A 16,169-nucleotide genomic window follows, 5' to 3' on the forward strand; every position below is an offset into this window, starting at 1 on the left:
CTTTAATCCACGTACGCCTATCCATTAACTTTTACATGCAACATTTTCACAGGAAGATGCTGCTAAAGACAGTTCTACGGCAGAAAAGGGTGTAGTTTTCCGTCTAAAGTGAAATTTAAGTTTAATGATTGACCTCATTACTTTTATGGTATTAACCAGTTAACTGTTTCGATCTAGTTGGAAAATGTGTCCCCTACGTGCGTTGATCAAATTAAGCAATGAAGAATATTATTCGTCAAACCCAGAGTATGGTTGATATGTGAAATTGGGATGCTGCAATTATCACCCGAGTTGGGTCGCAACATTCCAGACCTGGTATTTATGTAAATGAATTCCTCTGACCAGATGATAAAATACCAACAATTATGCAGGGAAATATCTTGGCAGGTTAGTAGCCCACGAATCCAGCAATTTGGATGATCCCTAAATCTTGAACCCCGCATATGAGCCAAAAAAAAACCCACTCCGCCTCTTGAATACAGGTAAATAGGGAACAAAAGGATCCTCATCCCGTTTTTCGCCACTTACTGCCATAGTCTAGCCTAACACAATATATGAATTCGTTATTGATTCAGTGATGACTAATAAAAGATAAGGATACATTTACGAAGACTAATTCATACTATATCTATCTATTCTTTTTATTTCGAGATGGCCTCAAAATATTCTTGCAGCCTACGAATATAGCATTTTAGTTTTAACTAAAATTGCGAAAAATTAACTGCCGATGGTCACAACTGAAAACGCATCGACGAATAAACTTCGTCATAAACAGTTAACTGGTTAATAGGATTTAAATATTAAAAGAAAATTCCAAATTTGGGGTTGGAAAACAACTTTTGAGCAGAAGTACTACTTTACGTATACATTTTTTGATTTTTCTTTTCTTTTTCTTTTGTTGCACAAAATAATTTCAGGAAAATTCTGTGACGTCTGTTTGTGATCGTTTCACAGCAGACATCTTATTTTTTGTTTACCAAAATTCGATAGAACATTTTTTTTTTTAATTAATTTATATTTCACAGAGCCAAATTTAAATTGATAATTAGTTTCCATGGTAATACCATTGTTTAAAGGTTAATATCATATAAATCAACAGACCATAATGATCAGATATGATTATCTAGATTTACATAACACATTCGTGTGTGTTTGTACGTGTGTCTGTTTTGTGGGAGGCTCTTCTATTGGTGAGAAAGTGTTTGTATTTCCGTTCAGACAATGTGACCACAGATCGCCGTTTGACCTAAATAATAATAACAATACATTTTTTAGTTTAGTTACAGCCAGTGATGAAGGTACCCTCCAGCTAAATTCTAATCTTTACTGAGTACAGATTTATGGCAACAACAACGACAACGACAACAACAAAGACGACGACGACAACAAAAGCATATCGTGTGTGTAGGCAGATGAAATTTCTATGTATGACCCAATACTTCTTACCAAATCTAAGCATTAGATACGCGTCTAAAGCTAGTGGAACTTATTTTTGAATACATAAAGTCGTAGGGATCCATTTTTGATAAAATTCTAAAATAAATTTAAAAAATGAAAAATTTAATTTCTATTTTAAGTGATTACATCCGGTTAAGCTTTTTTTTAAAGAAAAGTCAGGGGCACCTTCTGATGGTACTTCGGCTTAATAATATATTTGAACTTTCTCGATTTTCAGTTACGTTGGATAGATACTTAAAGATCGATAAAGATACAGACAGGCACCTATACTCAAGGGGAAAAGTGAGATCAATATGCATCGAAAATCCGATCGATTACCAAACTTCTCCTTACTACAGAAAGAAAAAAAAAAACTGGTCGTGAACCCTCTCACGACTTTAACCTTTATACGATTCACACAATTCTCAAAACTCGTAACAAATACGAACTCCAAAATTTGAAACGTACGTAATTATTATTAATAATTTCTAGATTACAAAACCCACGCATTACTCTAAATTGACTATTCTAAGCGAATCTACTTCTGTAAGTATTTGGAACGCTTTAAAAATGAAAAACGCTCTAAACGCTCTGGAGGGCGCCACAGTAACCTAGCGCAAAGCTAAGATGTATTGTTAATTTAGTGGGTTCGATTCCCCCGGTCTGGGCCTTGGATTGTATTTAATGGTTAATATGAGAAATTTATAGTAAAGTATGTAAGGCGGTTATAGACTAGACCCGCAAAGCTAAGATGTATTGTTGGTTTAGTGGGTTCGATTCCCCTGGTCTAGACCTTGGATTTTATTTAATGGTTAATATGAGAAATCTGCAGTAAAGAATGTTAGTACGCGGTTATAGGCTAGACCCGCAAAGCTAAGATGTATTGTTGGTTTAGTGGGTTCGATTACCCCGGTCTAGGTCTTGGATTGTATTTAATGGTTAATATGAGAAATTTATAGTAAAGTATGTTAGGCGGTTGTAGGCTAGACCCGCAATGCTAAGATGTATTGTTGGTTTAGTGGGTTCGATTCCTCCTGGTCTAGACCTTGGATTTTATTTAATGGTTAATATGAGAAATTTACAGTAAAGTATGTAAGGCGGTTATAGACTAGACCCGCAAAGCTAAGATGTATTGTTGGTTTAGTGGGTTCGATTACCCCGGTCTAGGTCTTGGATTGTATTTAATGGTTAATATGAGAAATTTATAGTAAAGTATGTTAGGCGGTTATAGGCTAGACCCGCAATGCTAAGATGTATTGTTGGTTTAGTGGGTTCGATTACCCCGGTCTACGTCTTGGATTGTATTTAATGGTTAATATGAGAAATTTATAGTAAAGTATGTAAGGCGGTTATAGACTAGACCCGCAAAGCTAAGATGTATTGTTGGTTTAGTGGTTCGATTCCCCTGGTCTAGACCTTGGATTTTATTTAATGGTTAATATGAGAAATCTGCAGTAAAGAATGTTAGTACGCGGTTATAGGCTAGACCCGCAATGCTAAGATGTATTGTTGGTTTAGTGGGTTCGATTCCCCGGGTCTAGGCCTTGGATTTTATTTAATGGTTAATGAAAGAAATTTACAGTAAAGTAAGTTTGCTAGTCGCCTCCGTCCACGACACCTAATTTGGTAGTTGGACGTAAAGCCGGCCTGAAAAAATAGGCAATTACTTTACTTTTTTTTTCTTATTACTACTTTGAAGGTGACTTTTTTTTTTAATATTGTAATTATGTATTTTCTTTCATTATCATGATCACTTTTCTTTTAATTTAATTTTATTTATTTTAAGAGACGTTTTATTTCCTTGCGATAACAGTCAACTTCCGGCAGACGGTTTATTACCAATGCTGTATATAGTTTATGTTGTATGGCTCGATGTATCGATGTAATGGCTTTTACTTTCTGTAGATAAACTATTCTATTTACTTTATTCTTAACATAAGGGCTAGAACAACCTTCAAGAAAGAAACCTAGACCTTTTATTACTAAAACAAACGCACTAAAAAATATGAACTCTTATACAATGTTATTCTGGTAACATAGGCAACAAAAATAATGAAAATACAACCAACACTTTTACTGAGTAAATTCAATCTGACTCTAATTAATAATCTAAAGTTATTTAATATTGCTTAGAAGATAAAGAGAGAAACACAGAAGATAATAAATCTTACGTCAAAAAAAGCAATGAGCTAATCAGGAAGCAAAACAAAGAGAATAATTGAAATTTACAGGTTTGTTTTAGAAATCTCCCAAGAAGTATCTTCTTCAATGTCTATATACCTTAACCTTAAAGTACCAGAGTTCACGATAACCTTGCTGCCAGTAATTCCTGTTTTAAAAAATAAATAAACATCGACCTATAACTAAAGTTTTATTTACGAGAATTACATTTCCAGTGCTATTGTTATTTATTTTTCTTAGATTTGCTTTTTTTTATTACTTTAGCACAAAGATTACATCATTACGACAAGATGAGTATTTATTGCATTGCAGTTATTCAAAAAGGAAAAATGTTACCAGAGAAATCTGGTATGTGAACACCACAAACAGGACTTCCTCTTATAAAACTAGCCTTAACCGATTTTACGAGAAAAATGTTTCCGGCCAAGATGTAGATTTATGAGTTGATAATCACTACAGGAAGTTTAAATGAAATCGTAAGAACCATTTTTCGAGAAAACCTTAAAATTCGGTATAGTGGCATTTTCGGTCTGCCCCCTTTATCAAATTTAGTCAATTATTTAGTATGTACTCCATAATCTTCGAGAGTCGAAGTTTACTCCCAGATTCTTTATTAAGTATAATTGTACTTCTAGGAATGAAGGGTATTGATCTCTAGGTTAATTCACGAATATATGTTTAAACTTCACATGACTTTGGATAAACTATTTTTTCAGCCTTGCTGAAAACTGGTCATCTATAATAATTATTGACTCTTTTCAGCATTTTAGACACTTTTACAGTTTAATCTAAAGAATCTAAAACAAATCTACACAGCCAAAACTAGAGAACCAGGAAATAAAAATCAAGGAGGCCAGAAATAAGATCCAATTGAAATCATAGAGAAATAGTTATGCGCCCCAATTTAAGGCGCCTTAACTCTACGTTTATCCCATCTGGTACATCCCACATCGCTAGCTCTGCTTACCAAAATTGGACCACTTAGTGTATTGATCCTAATCTCACAGGTTTCATTTTTAGGAAAACCGAGGGATCTCATCTTTTTTTCCAGTTTAAGAATAGATTGAAGACGTTTCAAACCCAATGAATCTAATCATTTGTTCAAACGCATGAAACTCGTCTCAACCCACATTTTCTCCTATTTACTGCGCACTTTTTTAATTCAGTAAAAATTCAATGTCTGCAAAATTTGACCCGTTAACAATTCATTATTTTAAGTCACTCAAGAAAAAGTAAAAATTATTTACTAATTGTTTAATGTGAAGTTTATATTGTTACAGATTTACTGTTTGAAAGAACCAAAGTAAAAGTGCAGTGTTTTAAATAGTTTGCGCCTAAACATTGACATATGATAAGTACAGAAGAGCGAAGGCATAAATATTATGAACTACGAAAGGCTATAGCAATAATAAAAGCTTTATGAGAAAATTGCATTTTAAAATCATAATAATGGCTTTGTTATTTTACTAAAAATTAAATGTCGTGAACTGTATTTATATGGTACATGCATAATATAATATAGCAGGAACTTTGAAAATGTCATCTACCTTCAGGCTAAACTACACATTATAATGTTGGCCAACGAGAACGTACACGCAGATGACAACCTGTGTGTCAAGACTCAAGAAATTTACGTAGCCTCAACGTCTTCAAGTTTGGACAATGATTTTTTTTATTTTTTTTTTTTTATCGATTTATTGCATTCAATCAAACTGAAATAAAGACCCAAATATTTCGATTTCGAGACAAATTCTTCAGTTTCAAGTCTTCTGGGTTTAAAAAAAAAGTGGTTAAGTATAATTGCATTTAAGCGAGCCTATGATTATAATGGCACAAAATCGATATTTCACAGGAAAGTTCTCTCTGGTTGTTCACTTCCGCTTTATAGAGAATTGCTCGTTGTTGGTGAAAAACTAGGAGTGCCTAAACAGTAAAGACAGAAGTCACTGAAACTAAAGACGTAGTTCCCAAAAAAGTCTAAAGTCTAAAATTGGCCACTTCCAATTGGCAACTTAATATTTCGTTTCGTTACTCTCACCGGAAATGGCGGAAATATTACTAACCAATTCCCCTCAGGATGAAGAAAGGCAAGCTACGATAAGATTTTGGTTAATCAAACAATTATTGACAGGTTTCAACAAGTTTCAACAAGTTTCAACAAGTTTCAACAGGTATAAAATCTAAAACAAATCTACAGCCAAAACCAGGAAATAGTTGGTTGCATAATAAGAACAGATAGCAGAGCAATGATAGCTAAATCGATTCTAAACCAAAAAAAAAAAAAGCAATCTGAACTGCGCTAACCTCTGGCCACAGTCTCACCTAATACTCCATATCTACATGAATTAGCATTATCTAAACATATATCTAAGATTTAGATTTAGCCTCTCACTCTACTTTCTGTCCATCTTATTCTATCCTTCACTAGCACCGTATAGCCCCCAACTGGTAGATATCTCGCCAGGATAGTGAGATAAATCTCTAGAATAATCTCTAGAAGATCAAAAGCCTGTAGAATCTTTTCAGTTCATATGTTCTTTTTTTTTGATCGTTCACAATTCTTGACGCTCTGTACATTATTTCACAAAGATATTATAATCGTTGTACTTTAAACTTGCCATATAAAGATCACTTAATATAAACGCTGTTACTCTTTCAGTAAAATTTTTAAATACTGTGAAATTTAAACTGCTTTCACGGAATTATGTTGATGCTGTGGGTGATGGCTGCTTTAATGTATGTGAGGGTGATTTTTAGAAAGTAGAATGGATAAAAATTATATTAACAGTTATAAAAATGTTCTGTGCTGATTTAATTGCAAATCTTGGAACAGTCTAGTTGATCATATCTTGAATATATAACTTACACTACCTTCTTATTTAATCTTCAAATAAACATCTAGAGTGCATGTGATTAGCGGTATCAAAACAGGAAAAAAGAGAGCGAAATATTTTCAAAATGGATGCAATTGTTTCTGTTGATTTCCTGTTTCTTCTTTGCTGACTGCAGGCCATTTTTTTTGACTTTTCGACTTCCTTCCCCTTCAGTATCCATTCTTCTGAAACACCTTAATCTTTAGGTGTCAATGTGAAGGTCTGCCACTTCTTTATTCTACAGGATGGCCAGCGAATATCCTCGTCCCAGGATTCTTTGCTCTTTCATGCTCTTCAAAATGGACTCAACAACCACCTCAATCTAATTCGTTTAAAAGTATATAGCTCCAGCTCCTTGCTGGCTGCAGAACTCCTATTAGATCATATTCTTCATTCTTACTCAACATTTATATCCCGACCATCACTTGAAAACAACGCTCTTTCATGCTCTTCCAATGGACCCAACAACCTTCTCAATCTTACTCGTTTAAGTTTAGCTCCAGCTCCTTGCTGGCTTCAGAACTTCTTTTAGATCATATTCTTCATTCTTACTTAGCATTAAATACTCCGACAATTACTTGAAAACAACATGCAACATAGAAGGTGACCGCTCAGAACAAATTGTTCCTCTACAAAGTTGATCCACAGGATGATGTTACTGTTACGCCTGCTCTGCCTGGAGCCCCTGACCTGTAGCAATAAAATCAAGAAATACCAGAACAACACAGAACAAAAATTTCCCAGACTTGCGATTTTACTGGAATTCGACTCACTCCATGAGATTAGTTCCATAATACTCGCTTTGTACACTTCTTTATCCAAAACAGTCAGCTGAAAAACTCCTAGCTACTCTAGATTGTATTCCTCAGGCTTGTGACAACTTCCCCCCCCCCGCTACAGATCGTATTATAGACTTACACTCTAACACCAACATGGACTATGTAGAACACTACATCAAGTACCTCGCTACTGGTATCTTCAGTAAGTGCTTATGAAGTCACAACCACCTATGCAGACTAATAGAGGACTATAGTTTGGACACGGTGCACAGGCACAGGAAAGTTAAGGACTCCCTGAAGTAAAACTTTTCTGAGAGGCTGAGGGTTTTCCATTTGTTTTTTCCCCTCATTATTTACTCTTATATTTTATAACAATTTATGTAATTCATTAGCTGGAGGTTATAGTATTTATACTGGCACTCCTATGTACATATGTATATACTTTCAATTATTAAATACTCTAGATTGCCATCCTAACCCACTGTGTTCCTAAATAGCCACCTCCGGATCCTTCTAATCCCGTCAGACCCAAGAATTAAAATATCCTTCTCTAACTTTCTCCTCTAGCTACAGATTTTTTTCCTATTCTTAGATGGTTTCTATAAAGTTCCCGTATTCTAAATAAAACTCAGCTTAGTTTAAAGAGAAGATTTCAAAATTTAAAAACAGCTTTCATGCTCAGCATACCTTCGAAAACTGAGCATCAGAAAAAAAAAAAGCATGCAGCAAATAAAACTTACTTTACCCCCACCAAACTTAAGTCGGTAAAAGATCAAAAGAATATTAAAAACAAAAAAAAACACAAAAGTTATTTTAAAAGGTTACATAATTTTGATTGTAAAATAACAGAGCACAGCTTTCTAATACTTGAACCCACAATCAAGTATTTCGAAACTAAGTTCAAATAACTTAAAGTTATATTGATTTTTTTTTTTTTAAAGAAAAATAGCCAGATTATAGTGATATCTACATTAGATTCAACCAATAAAGAAAGCTTTTAAACACCTAAACATCTTGTACTATTAGTCAATTTGGGTCCATTGACAGCATCACTTTTAACTCGTCAACTTACTTTTTTTTTTTAAGTCTGTTTAAGTTGTGCGAAGCTGCTTTTTACCACGACCAAAAAGCCATTATATTGGAATTCCTTTTATTCTACTTAATACATGATAAGAAAAAAGAATATTTAGTAAAAAGAAAAACGAAAATACTTAAATATCAAACTGGATGGTTTTTCTAACTAATTAGGTAAGAGAGATGTCCAAGATTCACTTATAGAAATATCAAAAAGGCACTTTGCTAAACGTGGCAATTTAACGGAAGAATTCTTCTTTAAGTTCTGGAGGGTTGGTCAGTACCAACATTGCCAACGTCTCGATTGTTTATTTACTGTTCTGAGTTATTCGGTAATGCCTCCTAAAATTTTCGCTAAACCTAATGTGGCTAGGTTCCCCCTAATTTCGGTGAAATGTACAGGTTTAATAATCCGAATAATTGGAAAAAAAATGATCAGGACCGCAGTGGCTGGATAAACATCTTTGATTTTATCCGTCTCAGTAGGGGTTCTGAAGTGTGGGAAGTCTGTGGCCATTAACTTATGGATGCAGAGTAGATCTCAAGAGTGGTGGCTGGGCAGAAACAGGCGAAGGAGTTCATTAAAGGCTATTCAGCCAAGGCTGACTGCAGAATTGATCCATCAAGGCCCGCGTGGGGCTATAAGGATGATTGTAGGCCTATTAACCAGGCCACTGCAGGCTCAGAAAGCACATACTTTGCTGGTTCAGGAAGAGAAGGAAACGGCACTGCACGTGTTGTGCCAGTGCGAGAGGCTCGTATGGCTAAGGATGTTACTTCTCTGGGAGGAAAAACCAAGGCCTGTGAGCTTTATCCAAGAGTCGCCCTCCAGCATCAAGAGTCTGATTAAAAGGACAGGTCTGGAGGGGCGAGCTTTAGAGTGAGGGGAGCCACAATAGATCGAAAGGGGTCGCAATGGCGTAGACCTTGAGGCCGCCCTAGTTTATTCTATCTAAGTTATCTATCCGTCTTAGTACACATGTTTATTGTGTCAGAAAACGGATTGCGAGGCGGAAATACATGTGAAGACAAAGTCTGTACACTTAAACTGATCTCAATCTACGAGTAATTCTGATGATGGATGAAAATCAGAAACCAGCATTTTTTTAAAGAAAAAGTGTTCGACCGGAAGGAGGGTCTCATATTTTTATATCAAGAATCAGCGGAAGAAGCAAACAAAATGGTTGAAGTTGGCCAACCTTCCCACAACATTAGGCGAAACCACGTCAAACCACTCCATATTAACCATATTCTCATATTAACCATTAAATAAAATCCAAGGCTTAGACCAGAGGAATCGAACCCACAAAACCAACAATACATCTTAGCTTTGCGGGTCTAGCCTATAACCGCCTGACATAATTTGCTATAAATTTCTCATATTAACCACATTAAATACAATCCAAGGCCTAGACCAGAGGAATCGAACCCACTAAACCAACAATACATCTTAGCCATATGTCCATATTATGTGAGTAGTAGTAATCACTGACAGCACAATCTAAATATTCCAAAGAAATAAAATATATTATTTTAAATAAACGTTAATTAATGTAGAATCTTGTCTTAAAAAAGAAGCTGTTTATTCCCTGAGCATTGTGTAGATTTCCCGTTAAACACGATTCACCAGTGAAAGTTAGTATTTAGATTATGAAATTTTTAAAAACACAGGCGGAACTCCCAGCTGTTTGTCACCTGATTTATATCTGTGTTAGTAGTATTTACTGTGTATATAATAAGGAGTTTTTTTTTTTGTTGTGTGCACAGTGGCGAGAGACACACACACATATGCACAAACGGTGCATTAACAAGTGCTATGCACTTAGAGTGGAGCTTTGCAATGCACTAATGAGGTGTCTCCATGCAGTCAAGCACAACTTTCTCACTTAGTAACATTTATGTGTGTTAGTCCGAGGCGAACAGCCATTATGCCATTCCAAACACCCTCTTACTGGGGACCAATGTACGTTACAATCTCTCACCAGTCTCAAGTCTTCGCTGTCAGCCAATCACCAAGCTTCACTCGGAACCAGTCACACCGGCATAGTTTTTATTGTTATCACCCACCCATCCCCCGTAGCAACGCTTGACTAGTGTTGTTTGCTGAGACGTAATCTTGGATATTCAATCTTAAACACCCACCCCCCTTGTACATGACTATAATTCGATACAGGTAGTCAAAAATTCAAAATTTGGCTTCACCAGATATTGAGACCAACAAGTAAAGTATAGCGTGAACGAAATTTGGGGACAGATACATAATGCTTAATAGTTAATTTTGGAAAGACTTAGTTTTGTACCGAGGAGTGACGGTAAAAAGACAAAACCTCTGCGACCTAAACTAAGTCTATTGTGAATACTTAATCAAGTTCTCGAAAAATAAAATAAAACTTATTTAATTGTTGATAACATTATCCAGATTGTAATAAGCTGAACACTTCTTTACCTAAAACTCATCCGTTATCAGTGGGCCCTAAAAAGAATTTAAGAAAACAAAATAATTAAAATAAACGTAAGTTCGACTTGAGAGAAATTCAAAGGAACCATTTTCGAATAAGTCCTGGAAAAGTTGGAAAAATCCTCTTAATAATTCCGGTTATGAATTTCCTTCTAATTCGGAATTTCAAAAGCATATTTTAAAGTAAAGTAACGCCAATTTTTTTTAGGTAGGCTTTGCGTCAAACCACGTGAGCTTCTCTTAAGATAAGATTCGAATAGGGCGGCCTTTAAGGTCTACGCCACTGCGACCCCTTTGGAGTGTGCGTCTCAGATTAACCATTAAATAAAATCCAAGGCCTAGACCAATACATCTTACCTTTGCGGGTCTAGCCTATAACCGTCTAACATACTATACTATAAATTTCTCATATTAAATATTAAATAAAATACAAGGCCTAGACCGGGGGAATCGAACCCACTAAACCAACAGTACATCTTATCATTGCGGGTCTAGCCTATAACCGCCTAACATATTTTACTATAAATTTCTCATATTAAGCATTAAATAAAATCCAAGGCCTAAGACCGGGGAGTTGAACCCACTAAACCAACAATACATCTTAGCTTTGCGGGTCTAGCCTATAATCGCTCGGTTATCGTAACGCCTTGTTTTCTGTACACGTATTCACTGACTTGAGGGCTTATCAAAGCTTTCCTCTTCTTCAAGAAAATCCAAAAACATGCAAACCAAATTAAAAAACTGTAACCATGAAAATGGAACCAATTTTGAAAAAGATAATTTTGCCATAATTAAATGTTTAACAAGTCTAAATAAAAGTAGACCAGTTATAGTATAAAATTGACGTCATTCAACCATTTATACAGACAGTATCTCCGTTTCTGATTGCACAAAAAATGGAAAGCCAAAAAATAAAACATCATCATCATCATCATCAATAACAAAATTATGTACTACATCAATTTTTATCAATCATTTACAATTTGCCGTATTATTTACTGGCAATCGCATGTTATGATGCAATTTATGCGCTACCACCACTTCCGGCCATCACTAATATTCTTTAACCTATGAACTTATTAAGGAAGAAGCAAAAAAAAAAAGAAAAAAATTCGACCTTCCGCCTAATAGTTTTAACGGTATCTTTATAAAATCGAATGCCATAGAATCGATTCACTATCATTATCTTACTTCCTCCCTCACCGCCAATGTTTCAACAATATCACGAAATCTCGCTAAGATTAATTAACCACAGGAAGAACCAGTATCCATGGCATTAAAATCACCCCGAACAGTAATATAACCTTGCCTGTTTGGAATTGGAATAACAGGAGATTCTATTAGGATTAATAGAAAAATAATTTACACGAATATTTTTACGTAAAAGTGTAAACATTTTACATAAAGCCCTTTTACAAAATGTAAACCAACTTTTAAAAATAAGTTCAGCTAGAAAAGTTGGAAATTATAAATACCCAGATTTTCCTAAAAGTTAAAAAATTCTCTTTAAAGTCATAAAAGGAAGTTTTAGGATCGATACTTTATAGAAGATTAATCACAAAGGCGGAAACCATTCTGGGTGAGTATCAGTGCGGGTTTAGACCGGGAAGGGCCACGACGGATCACATCTTCACTTGTAGGCAAATATTTGAAAAGACCTATGAATATAATGTCGATCTGCAGCATTTGTTCGTAGACTTCAAACAAACCTACGATACCATCAATCGCCGAGTAGCGCTAGCGGACCTTAGAAAGTTAGGAATATCAAGAAAATTGGTCCGGTTGGTGAGTTTAACCTGGAGAGATACATGTGGTCAGGTCAAAGTACAGAACTCGCTGTCTGAGAGCTTCCCAATTGAAAGAGGATTGAGACAAGGCGCCCCACTTTCTCCCTTGATATTCAACATATGCCTGGAAATGGCCATAAGAGCCATTAGGACGAACCAGGAGGGCACCATATACAACAGGATGACCCAACACTTGGCATATGCTGATGATGTGTTAATCATTGCTAGGTCAAGGGCAGCATTAGGAGGAGCATTTGAAGAGTTTGAACAAGCGGCAAAAAAAACGAGCCCTGGAGATAAACCAAGAGAAGACTAAGCTCATGCGCACCTCAAGGCTCCAGAGCCAACGAGAAGAGCAAGTTCAAATTCTCAATTATACTTTCTCCACATGCGACAAATTCAAATACCTTGGCTCCGTACTGACAGCAAATTGTGACATAACCGCTGAAATAAAAGGAAGAGTAACTGCAGGAAACAGGTGTTTGTATGCGTTACAAAAAGTTTTGCGGTTTAAGAATTTGTCACGTCCGGCGGAAATTATTATTTATAAAACAATAATAAGGCCGGTAGTGATGTACGGTAGCGAGACTTGGGCAATGACACAAGAATGTGAGAATATGCTGAGGATTTGGGAGCGAAAAGTGTTGCGGAAAATGTACGGCCCGGTGTACATTGACGGTGAATGGAGGCTCCGAAAGAATGAAGAACTCAAGAAACTATACGGAGAAACCCGATATAGTTTCTTGTATCAAAAAAGGCAGGCTGAGATGGCTCGGCCATGTTGAACGGATGCCCCATCACCGAGTTCCTAAAAAAAGTACTATATGGATACCCGGGTGGCACAAGACGTAGAGGTCGTCCCAGGATAAGATGGCTAGATGACGTAGAAAGAGATCTGCGAAAGGTGGGTCTAAGAAGACGGCGCCTAAAAGCCGAGGATAGGGAAGAGTGGCACTCTCTCTTAAATGAGGTCCAGGTCCTATTATAGGACTGTAGCACCATGGGAATAAGAAGAAGAAAGTCATAAAAGGAAGTATTAGAATCGATACTGATCGGAAATACATGTTTTGAGCTCTAGTAAGTAAATAAATTGAAATTTCAGAATCTGATTGGATAAAAGTCTGTGAATCTGAATTAAGAAATTTTCTTTTAACACAAATTAAAAAATTTGTTATATGGGGGGGGGGGGAATATTTTCAATGAATTTAAAAACTAAAAACAAATCTATTCTTTAATTAACTAATAATCTGGCAATATTTGTTCCTTACTCGCTTTTAGGCAATTAAAAAAACGTCTATTTTTATTTAGCACAGGGGATGCCAGCCAACTTATAAATATAATCGAAAGATCGATATAAATAAATTATTTCTTTTTTTTATTTAATGTTATTTATTACTTTACTTAAAGGATGAGCCTTATTCATTACCATTAAATAATTGTACTACAAAACCTGGCTAGTAGAAACCTTCCTTTTTATTAGCCAATCCAATAACTATCGATAAGTTTAAATTATTATATCGATAAACTTCTTAACATACTTATGTTTTAAAAAGCCATTGGTAATAGATAATTCAAAAAAAATAAATATATTTCAAGATGGTAAAAAAAAATCATAAATTTTGAATTCTGATAAAATTATTTAAGAAATAAATATAATACAAAGAAATGCTTGTAGGAACAGGTATAAGATAATTAAAGTTACAAATTACAGACTCATAAAGTATTATGCATTATTATTATTTTAATTATTTACAATTAGTTCTGCACAGGGAGAGTTATGAGTAAATAATTTTATTAAAGTAAATAAAAAACTCTCGAATCGAATAATAAATATTAAATTGCACATTTAACAAAGAATAAATATAAAAACAAATGCAATAATTATCAAGTTAGCATATGTGACACCCGCCATTTTTTTTTCTGTATAGAAAAGTAGGTTGCAATGAGGTTATATCCAGAGTATGTTCTATATATGGGCGACAATGTATTAAATGCTCGTATTATTATTATTATAGAAGATGCGCTCCTCCTATAATAATCATAATTACATTTTAGATCTAATAAATTATCATGCACATGCATGAGAATGTGCAGTATTATTGGCCAAGTATGTGTGTATACGCGTTATATTACGAATATTAGACCACAATAACTAATACACAGTAAGTGTACACAGAATTTAATGTGTGCTTCCAGCGTGTGTATTATAATGGAAGTAAATAAATTTAGTAAAAAAAAAGAAGCTTACATTAAAAAAGGGTTTGTAAGAGAGATATATTCACATTACAGTTGGATTATGCTCCACCAGATGTGCTAGTGTACATTCACACCACATTTATGCTCGTATTTTCTTTAGTATTGTCTCCAATTTATTTATGACGTCATTTCTATACACTTGGAGCGCTCTCCTCTATGTTCACACTTATTTAAATTTATTTTGTCCCATTTCAGTTTTTTTCTACTTCTCCTTATTTCCTCTTTATCGCATTACATAATGTTATTATCTCCTTATTCAGTTCGCTTTCCAGCTACGCCATTGACAAATCTTATATATGCTGGCCATATTTTCTAAATATATCAGCAGGTGGTCAGTTAGAAGACTTACTAACGTTGTAAAAATTTGTTGTGTTAAGTGTTTAGAAGAAAATGCAAAATTCAGTAGAAGAAGAAAAACAGCTTGGGGAAACTAAGCATTTTCAGCAAGCATTCGTAAGATCCGTGTAGTTTTGTTATCAGTGTGCTCTGATGTTAAACAATAAAATATTTTATTTTTTGCCTGAATTCACACGTGTCAGAACTAATAAATGCCACGATAGCCAAGCGGTTATAGGCAAGGCCCGCAAAGCTAAGATGTATTGTTGGTTTAGTGGGTTAAATTCCCCTGGTCTAAGCCTTGGATTTTATTTAATGGTTAATATGAGAAATTTACAGTAAAGTATGTTAGGTGGTTATAGGCTAGACCCGCAAAGCTAAGATGTATTGTTGGTTTAGTGGGTCTGATTCCCCTGCCTAGGCCTTGAATTTTATTTAATGGTTAATATGAGAAATTTAAGGTAAAGTATGTTAGGCAGTTATAGGCTAGACACGCAAAGCTAAGATGTATTGTTGGTTTAGGCTGAAAACATAGTGGCGCGGCGAGCAAAGCGGCGATGATAGCTGCTTCAAATCAAAGAGAGCGACGAGCAGCGAGCAAAGATTCGCATGCACATAGTGACGAGTTTAGACGCGTTTCTCCTTTCGACGAAACAAGATGGAGGAACTATTTTTATATCAAAATTCTTCGTTGAAACTTTGGTATTTGCAGCAGCTTAGTAGTAGGAGCTGCAGTGTACATGACATAAATAAGTCTAGAAATGAACTTGGTGAATTTCATCACTTGTACCAACAACTTCGGGAGCATCCTGGCAACTTTCATGCGTATTTTCGAATGTCTATATCAACATTTGATTACATACTAGCCCAGTGTAACCCCATTAATCAAAATCAAATTTTATTGTTTTTGAGTAATACAGCTCATAACATGAGTTAGGCACAATATAGAAAAATTAACTATGTAGGTTATTTACTAAATACAAATCTG

At 35.1% G+C, this 16,169-nt stretch overlaps 1 protein-coding gene across 2 annotated transcripts in view; it reads right to left on the reverse strand.

Annotated features, from left to right (window-relative positions):
• The window catches only part of dysf (neuronal PAS domain protein dysfusion), a 302,152-nt gene that overhangs the window by 231,887 nt on the left and 54,096 nt on the right, over positions 1-16,169 (reverse strand). The window lies entirely within an intron of this gene.

The sequence above is a fragment of the Rhodnius prolixus genome, unplaced genomic scaffold (genome assembly GCF_049639745.1).
Source record: "Rhodnius prolixus isolate KJV_2025 unplaced genomic scaffold, Rpr scaffold_3, whole genome shotgun sequence".
Classification (NCBI taxonomy): domain Eukaryota; kingdom Metazoa; phylum Arthropoda; class Insecta; order Hemiptera; family Reduviidae; genus Rhodnius; species Rhodnius prolixus.